Raw genomic sequence first — 12,468 nt, 5'->3', positions numbered from 1 at the left:
ACCAAGCAAATGCAATGCATGGGCCTTACCTGGCTTCTGATTTGAACAAACAAGCCATAAAAAGACATTTTTGACAATCAGGGACAATTGCTCACAGACTGGGTATTAGATGATAATAAGAAACTATTTTTAATCTTGGGTCTGTAATAGTGGTATTATGGTTATGTGTTGGGAAATAAAAAGACTTCAACTATTAGAGAAACATTCTGAAGCATGTACAGATGAAGTAATGTGATGTTTTGGATTTTCTTTAAATAAGACTCAGGCAAAAATGGAGGGAGGAAGAGATGAAATAAAAATGACAAGATCTTTTCTTTCTCCCATGGGGACAAAGGTGGTCATATAAAAAGAGTCCCCTCAAAAGCAGATACGGCATTACCATGGCTGGCTAACACTTTAATAAAGCCCAGTAGTACTTAAATGAGATCAGCTCAAAGAGGAAAAGCATGACAATAGCTACCACTTATTGAGCACTCAATTAGCATTTAGTTGTGGCAATGGTTAGTTTTATGTGTCCATTTGAGTGGGCCACAGAGTGCACTGGTACTTGGTGTGCCTGTGAGGGTGTGTGTGCTTTTGAGGTGACTCTTATTGAGTGGGTGCCATTCTAATGTTTTACACTCTTTATTTCATTTAATCCTCACAACCACTCTAAGATAGGTTCTGTTATTTAAATTTTACTAGAAGAGTAAACTGAGGCTCGGGGATGTAAGGTAGCATGATCAAAATCTCTATTAGGAAATGATATAGGTGAAACTTGAACCCAGGGAATATGACTACAGAACAGATGCTCCTAACCTCTGGGCATATTTTCTCCCTTAGCTTGAGAAAGCAACTGCCTTTTTGGTATGTATTGCTTGAAACCCATCTATTTGAACATCTGAGGAGCATGAGTACAATCAGCCTCATGTCTGCCTCCCTTTTGTTTCCTTTGCCCCTCACTTGGTTCAGATAGAACTGTGCTACTTTTCCACTGAGCCTCTTCATACTCAAAGTGCAACTAGCCAAAGAGGGCTCGGTATCCAGACTCTGTATCTAGAATGTTCCTTGTGACTCAAAATATGTTCCATGGACAAGCAGCATCAGCATCACCAGGGAACTTGTTAGAAATGAAGCATCTTGGGCATTACTCCAAGATAATGAATCAGAATCTGCATTTTAAAAGATTCTCAAGTGATTTATATGCACATTAAAGCTTGAGACACATTGCTCTCCATCTGCTGGAGTACTCCCTTAGTGATTCCTTGCTGGAGTGTTCCAGAAACAGAAGACTAAAATCTATGGCTTGAAAAGGAGGGAATCATTTAAGCTGCTCCCTGTTCTCTAGCTTTAAGGAGTTCCAGAGTCAGTCAGAGGCCATCCTAAGAATAGATCTTGCTGTCTTTAAATAAAAATATGTTGGAGAAATGAAAAGACAGCCACATGTTAGCCATCATCTCCTTCCCATATTTCATTCATGCTCTCCTGGTATCTCACACTGCCACAACATAGATACTTTCCTTTCTATAATGAGGAAATTTTTAATTAAAAGCATCAGAACCTTTGAGCATATATAATCCCTTAAAAATTAAGTTTATCTGTATTCACAAGCCTCCATTTATTTGGTAGTGACAATAGGATAAAAAAAAAAAACTGCCTCCAAAGGGGCATGAAGGAATGATTAAGCTAATTTACAATAATTGCTTTAATCTTGGTATACTAAATTGTAGTGTTTAACTCTTTCAATTCTCTTGGTCTAAGGTAAAGGCAAAATATATCACTATGCTCTATATTGTACCTCTGAATCACAGTGGAATTTCTGGCCTATAGTGCCAGCCCATCACCTGTATCATCCATGCAATAGACAGGGAGATATACAGAAGCCGCTCCTCACTCCACCCCAACACCTAATTGTGTCTCTACTCATTCTTTTGCTTTTAAGATAGAAAGCCCAAGTTCAGAGGCAAAAGCATTAGAAGCTATTAATTTCTTAGCTCTAATAAATTGACCAGACCAGAACTTAATTGAGGAAGGCACTCAGGAAAAAGACATAGGACAGGCGATATAAAGGAGAAGAGGGAACGGGTTGAAACGTGGGCAGCTGGGAAGGCCAGGAGAGGGCCCAGGATAGGAAGAAGGTGGTTGAGGTCTCCAGAGGTCACCTTTGCTTACTTCCTGGTATGGTTCAGAAGAGTCCTACTGGCTGCCAACTTTAACTTTTGCTGTGGATTGACCCCTATACCACTCCAGAAAGCACATAGAATAGGGAGGTCAGTGGTATTTAACGTGTTGTGAAATATTTCTTTATGCTTCTGGCACCCCTGCCCACCCCAGCCTACTTTGAGGTTTCCCATTTCTCTCCTTGATGGGACTGGCTAGGTCAGGCCTGGTTTTGCTTTATGAATGACTCAGGTCTGAGCCACTGATCAAGAGGAGGTGACCCTAGTGACAGGTGCAGCCCTTTTGAGTCAGAAGAATGGAATTGCACTGTAAGGGACCATTAGCATTCAAATATGTTTTGCTAAGAGTTATTTCCCCATTATTTTGCTTGTAGAAAAACCACACTGTTCATCTTTTGCCCTCAGTGAGCTCTGCTCCACCAGTGATTTCAGTCTTTTAAGTTTCCTGAAAGGCCCTGCCAGATGTGACCAATAGTTCATCATCATCTGATATCTGGTATATGGCTTCAAACAATAGGAGATGATGATCAGTGTATGCACATGACATTCATATAAGTAATCTGTCTCCAGATTTTGGCAAGAAACATTAAACTTAAAAAAAGGACCATTGCTTTTGAATTGGAAACAAAGTACTCAGCAGCTAAAAACATGGGAATGCAGCCCACTTTCAATAGTAGAAGGCATTGTGTGTGGGCTCCCTTGGTGTCAAGCCTTGAAAGAAAGGAATTAACAGGAAGAAACAGATGTGGATCGTCATTATTAATATTTCCATATGCTGCTTTCCTTCTGAGGTGCTTAATGCCTCCTACAATGATTATCTCACTTATCCTTGGGGGCTTTTGATTACCTTAGGAAAGCCTGGGAGGGCAGAGTGAGCCAACATACAAGCACATGCTCTCTAAGAATTCACAAAATGCTTTTACATCTAGCATCTTGTATGAGCCTCACAGCAGATCTGTGAGGTTACAGAGTTTATCATGCCTAGTTTGTGAAAGAGTAGTGTTTGAAAGCCTGGACTTCTAGATCCAATGGCATCCAAGAGGTTTCGAGGGCAGTGCTGCTGTTGTTGTGGGTAGCACATCCTGTTCTTGAACTGCCAAGGATGTAGGGGGATAACTCTATGCTTCAGAAGTGGGGCATCAGGGGCTCCTTCTTTACCTGCCTCATTCATTCCTTATTGCTTACAGTTGGACTCCTTATTGAAAGTTTGCAACCCTAAATGCATTCTCTGTCTTCTTCCCTCCAACCTCAAGTAGTATTTTAGCCTCCAAGTTCCCATAAGTCTTTATACCTAGATTGACAAGTGTTTCTCAAGTTTTTAAACTTATGCCCCTTTTTGATAAACATCTTGCATTCTTCCTGCCATTCTTCCCCTCTTACCTGCTCATTGCAAAGACACTGGTATAGCCATTCACACCAAGTTGAGAGTCCAGATAACTCTTAGTCTGGAAAACCATCATCTTATCTCTACCAGCAGCCAAATTTTACTGATCTTTATTTTCTGTCCTAAGAAACCAATATGCTTACTTTTTTCTTTTGCTACATATAAGGTGATATAATATTGATATGATATTTCAAACTACAGTAGTCCCCCCTTATCCGTGGTTTTGCATTCCATGGTTAAAGTTACCCATGGTCAACCACAGTTTAAAAACAGATGAAACAGAGCCTCCTGAGAGGAGGCTAGGACACAGACACGCACAGAGGGGAGACCACGTGAGGCCACAGGGAGAAGACTGCAAGCCAAGGACAGAGGCCACAGAAGAAACTGAACCTACTGACACCTTGATCTTGGACTTCCAACCTCTAGAACTGTGAGGAAATAAATTTCTGTTGTTTAAGCCAAAAACAAAAAACAAAAAACAAAAAAACAGATGATCCTCCTTTTGATATATTGTATCATCATCAGGTCAATAGTAACTGAACAGTACATCAAAATGCCTATGTCATTCACCACACTTTCTCTCATCTCCTAGACATTTTATCGTCTCACATCACTGCAAGAAGAGTGAGTGTAGTACAATAAGATGTTTTGAGAGAGAGAGACTGCATTCATATAACTTTTATTACAACATATTGTTAAAATTGTTCTATTTGATTATTATTGTTAATCTCTTACTGTGCCTAATTTATTAATTAAATTCTATCATAGGTATGTATATATAGGAAAAACCATAGTGTATATAGGCTTTGGTACTATCCACAGTTTCAGGCATCCACTGGGGGTCTTCGAATGTATCCTCTGTGGATAAGGAGGGACTACTATACTTCTCTCCCACTCTGATTCTGAAACAGCCCCTTGAGAATCACTACTCTATTTTTACTTATCAAATTTTATTATATTTATGGTTGTTTTCATGGCTGTCTACTAGACTATGACCTCCTTGAGGATGGGGATGCAATCTGGTTGTTCTTTGTATCCATAAGTGCCAAGCAGAGTGACAGGTATGTAATAGGCGCACATTAAATATTTGTTGAACAAATGAATGAACACTGCCAGAAGACTTGTTTAATGCTACTGTGTCATTTTCCCCTATGTCTTATTCCATTTTTAGCAAAAGAACAAATTGAAAGCATTCAAGATTCTTTCACATCTGACTCTGAATAGTGTCAATGAAAACAAGGGTTCCCTTTCTATTTCCCTCATTCTATCTATTATGCCATTGAATTTTTACTTCTCAGGTTCTATATGCTTCTCCTTAATTATTATATGCCTTCTTCTTTCATCTTGAATGTTTAAACTGACAGTAATTGTCCAGAATTAAAAGCATGACCTCTAAAAATCTAAGCCTACTAAAAAAGGAGTGGTTTCACACTGTAATCTGTCATAATGATCCTCAAGAGGGATGATTCTGTAATTTAGTAGAGGCTGCCATGTCAAAATGAAGGTTCAGATTAGCTCCACTGGTCAGCTTACCATCCCACACCTGAACTTGAAAATACCTTCGTATTATTAGTTGCTTACATTTCTCTTATAGCCATGAGACCCATGTGTCACAAATTATCTGGAGTGAAGAACCACACTTTTGTTTTGATTTGTTCTACAAAATATGATAAAAATAAATTACTAGAAAAAGATAATAAAAAAAGTCATGCAAAATAAAAGCCCCATTTGGGGTGCCTGGGTGGCTCAGTCGGTTGAGTGTCTTCCTTCGGCTCAGGTCATGATCCTGGGGTCCTGGGATCAGCCCCACATTGGGCTCCCTGCTCAACAGGGAGCCTGCTTCTCCGTCTCCCTCTCCCTCCTCTTCTCTTCCTGGCTTGTGCTCGTTCTCTCTCTCAAATAAATAAATAAAATCTTAAAAAATAAAATAAAATAAAATAAAATCCCAATTTACTTTGCTAACATCAGCAGACATAAAAGTACTCTAATTGCTGTGACGTTCCCAAATGCTTCCTCTCAACAGCTACACTAACTCATCATAGACCATCATTAATTTACAAAGCAAGATGTGAGGAGTACTGCATGAGATTGTGTGCTTATCCAGGCCTTAGCCAAACATTTTTTTTAATTTGAGTATAGTTGACACACAATGTTACATTAGTTTCAGGTGAACAACATTGTGATTTGACAAGTTTATATATATTATGCTATTTTCGCCACAAGTGTAGCTACCCTCTGTTCCAATATATCAGTACATCACTATTACAACATCATTGACTATATTCCTTATGCTGTGTCTTTTATTTTCATGATTTATTCATTCCACAACTGGAAGCTTGGATCTCCCACTCCCCTTCACCCATTTTGCCCACTCCCCTCCACCCTCCCTTCTGGCAACCGTCAGTTTGTTCTCTGTATTTATAGGTCAGATTCTGCTTTTTGTTTGTTTATTCATTTTCTTTTTTTGGTTAAGCTTTATTATGGCCTGAATTGTCTTTGGACCGTAGGGCCAAGCCTCCATTACGCATCATGATTATCATGTCCAAAAGAACTAATTAACCCTTTTAAAAAAAAGATTTTATTTATTTATTTGATAGATGAGAGAGAGAAAAAACACAAGCAGGGAGGAGGGACAGAGGGAGAGGGAGCAGACCTCCCCGCTGAACAGGAAGCCCCATGCGGGGCTCGATCCCAGGACCATGGGATCATGACCCAAGCCGAAGGCAGATGCTTAACCAATTGAGCCACACAGGTGCCCCAAAGAACTGATGAACCTTTAATTAGAGAACTATCAACCCTTGTGGGCATAAATGATAATTGACATGAGTGGCCCAGCATGTAACTAAAGGTATAATCTCAAGAGATAGATTTGAGTTAGAATTCTGGTCCAGCCACTTACCAGCTATGTTACCATAAGCAAGTTACTTTATCTCTCTGTGCAATTTCTTTATCTCTAAAATGGGGATAATTATAGTATCTATCTCATAGAGATGCTGGGAGGATTAAATGATATGATGCATTTTAAATACTTCATGAAATGCCTAGCATATCGTACAAACTCAGTGAGGTTGGCTATTGCTATGTGACCAGTAAGTGGTATTAATATTCTCTTAATTTCCTGGGAGAGGGAAATTCCAAGTTTGCAGTCCCATAAACCCCTCATCCAGTACCTCTAGGATTATAAAACTCGTTTCATTCAATCTATCTCAGGTTTCGTAGGACTGTTCTCTTAGGTATGCTGTCCCTTCTCTTCTTTCTCCTGCTCAAGGAGATTTTTCATTGCTCCCAACAAGGCTCCGGCCCCCTAACAAAGTCAATCTACTTACTACTCTTTCCTTGCGCTCAACTGGCTGATTCTCACTTCTTGACATTTTCTCACAGCTGCCTTCAATCTGGAATGTCCACTCCTTTCTTCTCTGTCACAGTCAGTTGTTCAAAGTCAGTCTCTAAATTAGCATCTATAATCAATTCTCAGACTTTAGTGTTCATCAGAAACACCTGGAAAGCCTGTTAAATATGCCCTTTCCCGAGCTCCACCTGAAAATTCTGATTTTGTAGATCTGGGGTAGGGCCTAGGAATTTGATTTTTTTATAGGCTTCCCCCTCTCTGCTCGTCCAACCCCCAGGAGACTCTGAGACACTAACTTTTGGGGATCACAGACTGAGAGTGTTTTATATGAGAACACTAGTTAACAACAGTTGAATCAATTCGTTCTTGAGATTTCCTTAAATGCTAATACTTTTAATAAAGTAACGCCTTATTAACTCAGCTCCATTAATTGGAATTCTTGATCATTGGACAGAAGCTGGGCTGCTAAAAAAAAGGTAAGAGTAGAGCCAGCCATGCATATTTAGACAGGTGCCAAGTAATTCTTTGCTGATCTATTCATTAACTGAAAGTTCCTTGATTAGTCCATTCAAGACCTCATCTACTACTTTCTCTTACTTGGATTACTGCCCTAACCTCTCACCTGGTCTCCCCACTTCCACTCTTGTTGCCCATTAGCCTATTCTCCACATAGATATCTGTGTAATCTTTAAAAATAAAATCCTGGTTGTATCACCTGCCTAAATAAAACCTTTCACTGGTTTCCTGTTGATCTTAGGATAGAGACTAAACTTTTTTTTTTTTTTAGACTAAACTCTTTATCAGGGTCTACAAGGCTCTGCATAGTCTGGTCCTGCCTACCTCTCCAGTCTCATCTTGTTTCACTCTCCCCTATGCTCTCTCTGCTTTAGACATGCTAGCTTTCTTTAAGTTCTGTGACCAGACTCCCTTTCTTCCTGCTATAGAGCCTGGGCATATGCTCTTCTATGGATTTGGAATGTTCTTCCCAGCATCCCTTTTCCACCCCATACACCCACACAAACACACACTTAGTTAACCCTTACTCATCTTTTGGAGCTTGGCTTGAATGTGAATGTCTCTACCATAGAAAAACTTCCTGAGCTCCCTACTGTAGGTCAGTTTCCTTTGCTAGATGCTTTCAGAAAATCATGTTTCTTTTCCTCAGAATACTTGTCTCAGTTGTGATTATACAATCATTACCATTAATGTGATTATTTGATTAAAGCCCATCTCATCTTCTAGATGGTAAACTCCCTGAGAACCCAAAGCACATCACTATATCCTGGGCATCTAGCATAGTGACTAGCATATATAGTAAGCACTTAATACTTAAGTCAATTGACAGGATGAATCCCTTCTCTTCCTTCCCAGAGAAGACCACAATCATCCAAACCTCTCTATCTTTCCTCCCAAAGCTAACACTATCCTGATTCTCTATGTGAAAGCATGTGAGTGACATGAGTTCAAACTCCCCTAGAAGGAAGACACCAATCAAGGCAATAGGATTCAAAACCTACCCACTTGATCTTTAAACTTTAGGTCAGCTTCCTCAGCCAGGGCACCAAACAAGCATGACACTGAATACTCCTCCTGCCTATTGTTCTCTGCAGTAAATAGTTGGCTTTTTCCTAGAAGCTGCCCAGGCATTGGATGGTAATGATGAGATCCCTATTCAAGTTATTAAGCTGTTGCTCAGCATGCTCAAATCTTGTTAGCTATCATCCTAACCAGCAAATGCCCTTACACTAAACATTTAACAATTTTACATCAGTTATCCATCCCACTCTTTCTGTTATGCATGTATTATAGATCTTGAAGTGAAAGTAAAGAGGAACAGCAACAAGAAATTGCTGGTGATGGTGATGGGGATAGGTGACTAATGTAGTGTAATATGTGTTGTTTCTTAGCACCAGATACCATTCAGAACTTCACATAAGAGTGGAGCCAACATTGGATGGAAGAGCCACCCTAGCAACCTGGAAAGCTTTAGCTCAAATCACATCTGGGTCTGAGAGTTTAAATATATTAAATCCTTGTCTCTAAGCTTATGAATCAACTAGTAAAATCATAAACATAAAAAGGTTCAGGACATTTGGGCTAGGTGATAATTGAAGACCTAGATTTAAAAAAAAAAACAAAACAAAAACTCAGATTGAGTCAGTAAGCTCCTTAGCTCCCAGCATAGGTAAAATCCACATAAAATCCTATGACTCTGGATGGAGACATAATTCTAATGCTTCTCTCAGTAAAAATCTTAACTACAGAACAACTGGACAATTCAAATGATTTTCTAATTGCTCATAATTCTCCAAACATTCCAATATCACATGGGTCCCTGTAGTCCATCTGAGAAAAGGCATGCCACAGGAAGAGCATAAAAGTGGCCTCACAATTACTCTATCTACTGAAGTATTCTGCCTTTGGATTTTTTGGGGCAATTGTGTCTATTTTAAATATTCTTTCAACTCATGCAATAAGGGATATTCTTCAACAACTGAGATGCTGTGGCAGGGCCTATGGATCCTGGGCAATTTAGGTAGCTTTCTGCAGTGTTTGCAAAGCCATTTTAATACAATGATTTTTCAAATGAGTTGTGTGTGTGTGTGTGTGCGCGCGCACACACACACACATGCACGCATGCACTATGGCTTTTCCTTTTTAGTTACAACTGACAAATGGAATAAAAGCCCTAGTGGGGTTAATCTGAAAATGTAAAAAGGAAGTATCTTGTCAAAGTGCTATACTTTTCAGATACTCTTAACCAATCCTCTGTACATCTTTCCAGTAGTTTCTATGATCAGGATGCCTATTGGAAAATACCTTCCTTGGTATTTTTGTTCAATATATAATTTAAGTTCCTCATTAAAACCATCTATTGTACAAAATAATCTCCCTATTTGCTAAAATTAATTTGGAAAAATGTTTGGAAAGTAGCTACTTGATATCATTATTCCTTGCCTACTCTTTTCCCAATCTTCCATTGAAAGCATGTGTGATTTTCCAAAAATGAAGTGGTAAGTGAGATCAGATGATGAGTTACAACATGACCTAGCTACTTTGCTATAGATAACTGGGTTATGGATGAACAGTAGACTCAACGGCAGTATTTATAAGCTGACCGGCATAAGAACTCTAACCAGATCCTTACTCATAAGGAGTTTGAATTTGAGACTCAAAAAGAGTCAGTCCATTGGTCAGTATTGGGAGAAGCAGAGACAGAGACAGAATAACAGAACTAACTTCCCAGCCAAGTGGAAGATAGAGTACTAAAACACTTCTTGTGAGAAGACCGCTTATTTTTGTATGATCAACAATGGTCACATTCTTTGGAAGGCTTGTGTGGGTTGTTTATTTACAATAAACTTTCATTAACTGAGATATGCTGATCATGTCACTATTCTTTGTAACTTGGCTGTGCCTAACCCAAAGATCAACTTTTTAAATTATCTGAAGTCCAGTTGTCAATGTAGATCCAATAGAGGCTGAACTAAGATAAGAACTCAGGTCTCCTCATTCCCAGTCTCATGTATTTGAAAAATAAACTTTAATTCCTATCAGAAAATCTTTAGCCCTAAATTACTGGAAAAGTTAATTCATAGTTGAGGTACTATCCTTCTTCAGACTTGCTGCTATCAACTGCATCAACACTATGGTGCTGTCTTTTGGATAGGAAAGGCTGATAATGATGATTTGAGAAGATGACAGTTGAATTTCCAGGTTGATATATATAAAATATGTGATTGACAAAGTGGTATTCCTAGAAATTAGTTGAAGAATAGCTCCATGTGGTCATTTAAAACCCTCGTGAGGGAAACCCACACCCAAGACCACACTTAACTCTTCAAATGGGAAACACTTTTTCTCAAAAGTTTCAAAAGAAGCTTTTAAACATGCTTTGTATGTTTAGATTTTACCAAATATACCTCTTCTGGATGAATCTGTTTCTGGCAGATCTGTCCAAAGTTTTGGGACAGTGCTACCATTTCCCTTACTTTTTGGGATAGTACCCAAGACTCAACTTTCTAGCAGTTATTATTCCAAGACAAAGAAGCTTTACTTATATTAACCAAAGAAATCTAATGTCTGATGCTGATTTCTCAGACTCTACACCCTCTACTCCGGCAAAATTTTTATATACTATGAAGTGTCTAAGACTTTGCAAATACTGGTAGATTCAACTAATCTAAAGAATCAAGGCAGCTTAAAAGAGACTTTGAATCAACTTCTTTGAACCTCTGTGGCCACATTTGTTTTTGTTTGTTTGTTTGTTTTAAAGATTTTATTTATTTATTCATGAGAGACACACAGAGAGAGAGGCAGAGGCAGAGGGAGAAGCAGGCTCCCCAAGGAGCAGGGATCCTGATGCGGGACTCGATCCCAGGACCCCGGGATCATGACCTGAGCTGAAGGCAGATGCCCAAGCATCTGAGCCACCCAGGCGCCCTGTGGCCACATTTGTAAAACGAGAATAATAAAACCTGCCATGGCAATATAACCCTCCTGAATTCTAGAACATGAAAGTTGGAAATGCCTCCCTCAAATCATTTCATCTTGCCTCCTCCTTTACCTCATGAGTGAAGTATGAGCTTCAAATGGACAATGTAGGTGCATTTAGAAAGATGCTACAAGGTATTAGCATCATCACTCTTCATTTTTATTTGAATGATGCTGTTGCTAACTGTTCCAAAGGAGCCTTTTGGCTGCTAACTTACTGGTTACCTTGATTGGAAAGACTTCTATTTTTCAACACCCCCACCAACTTTCTATCCTGGGCCTTAGATCTATGCAGAATAATAACCAGTATGTTTTTTATGTGTCTGTATCCACTTTGATGGTTACATTTAAATTTATCCCTAGAAAAACTAACGTATATCCTTAACCAAGAAGGCATTTCTTGATTTGTCCTATTTCATCTTCCTTGTACAAAAACAGTATGTCTTATTTGAAAAAGCTTGAAAGAGATAATATTGTCTAAAGACCCAAATACCAGTTTTCAAACCACCTGCATCTGAATTACCTGGGAGACCTCTGACAAATGTAGAGTGTTTTGTTTTTAATTTTATTAAACTTTTTATTATGAAAAATTCAAACATAAAAAAATGAGAGAATATAAAAAAGAATTCCTAGATAATCATCACCAAACCTCCATAGTTAAATGCCCATAGTCAATCTTGTTTCATTCATATCTTATCCATCTACTCCCTGGATTATTTTGAAGCACATTTCATCCATAAATATTCCAAAATGTAAATATATTTTTTTTCACCTATTTTTTCAGAGGTTTACAAATTCCTGGAATTCTGATTCAGTGTGTTCGGAACTAGGCCCAGCAATCTGTATTTATTTATAAAATGAAACTAATATGCAAATTTGACAACAGCTGCATTGATTCTCCTTTTAATATAGAGAAATGGAATCTATAGCTGGAAGTCACCAGCTAAAGTTTACTTTGTTGCTCTGTCACAGGGGCAAACTGCTGTTTTAAATAAAGAGATATTCTGAAGTCCATTCAGAAAAGATACCATTTGAGGGGAAGTGCTTTGAAAATAATGGGCCAAATACCAGAAGGCAAGGAA

The sequence above is a fragment of the Halichoerus grypus genome, chromosome X (genome assembly GCF_964656455.1).
Source record: "Halichoerus grypus chromosome X, mHalGry1.hap1.1, whole genome shotgun sequence".
NCBI classification, from domain to species: Eukaryota; Metazoa; Chordata; class Mammalia; order Carnivora; family Phocidae; genus Halichoerus; species Halichoerus grypus.
The sequence above is the reverse complement of the archived record's forward strand: the minus strand, read 5'-3'. Positions refer to the sequence as shown.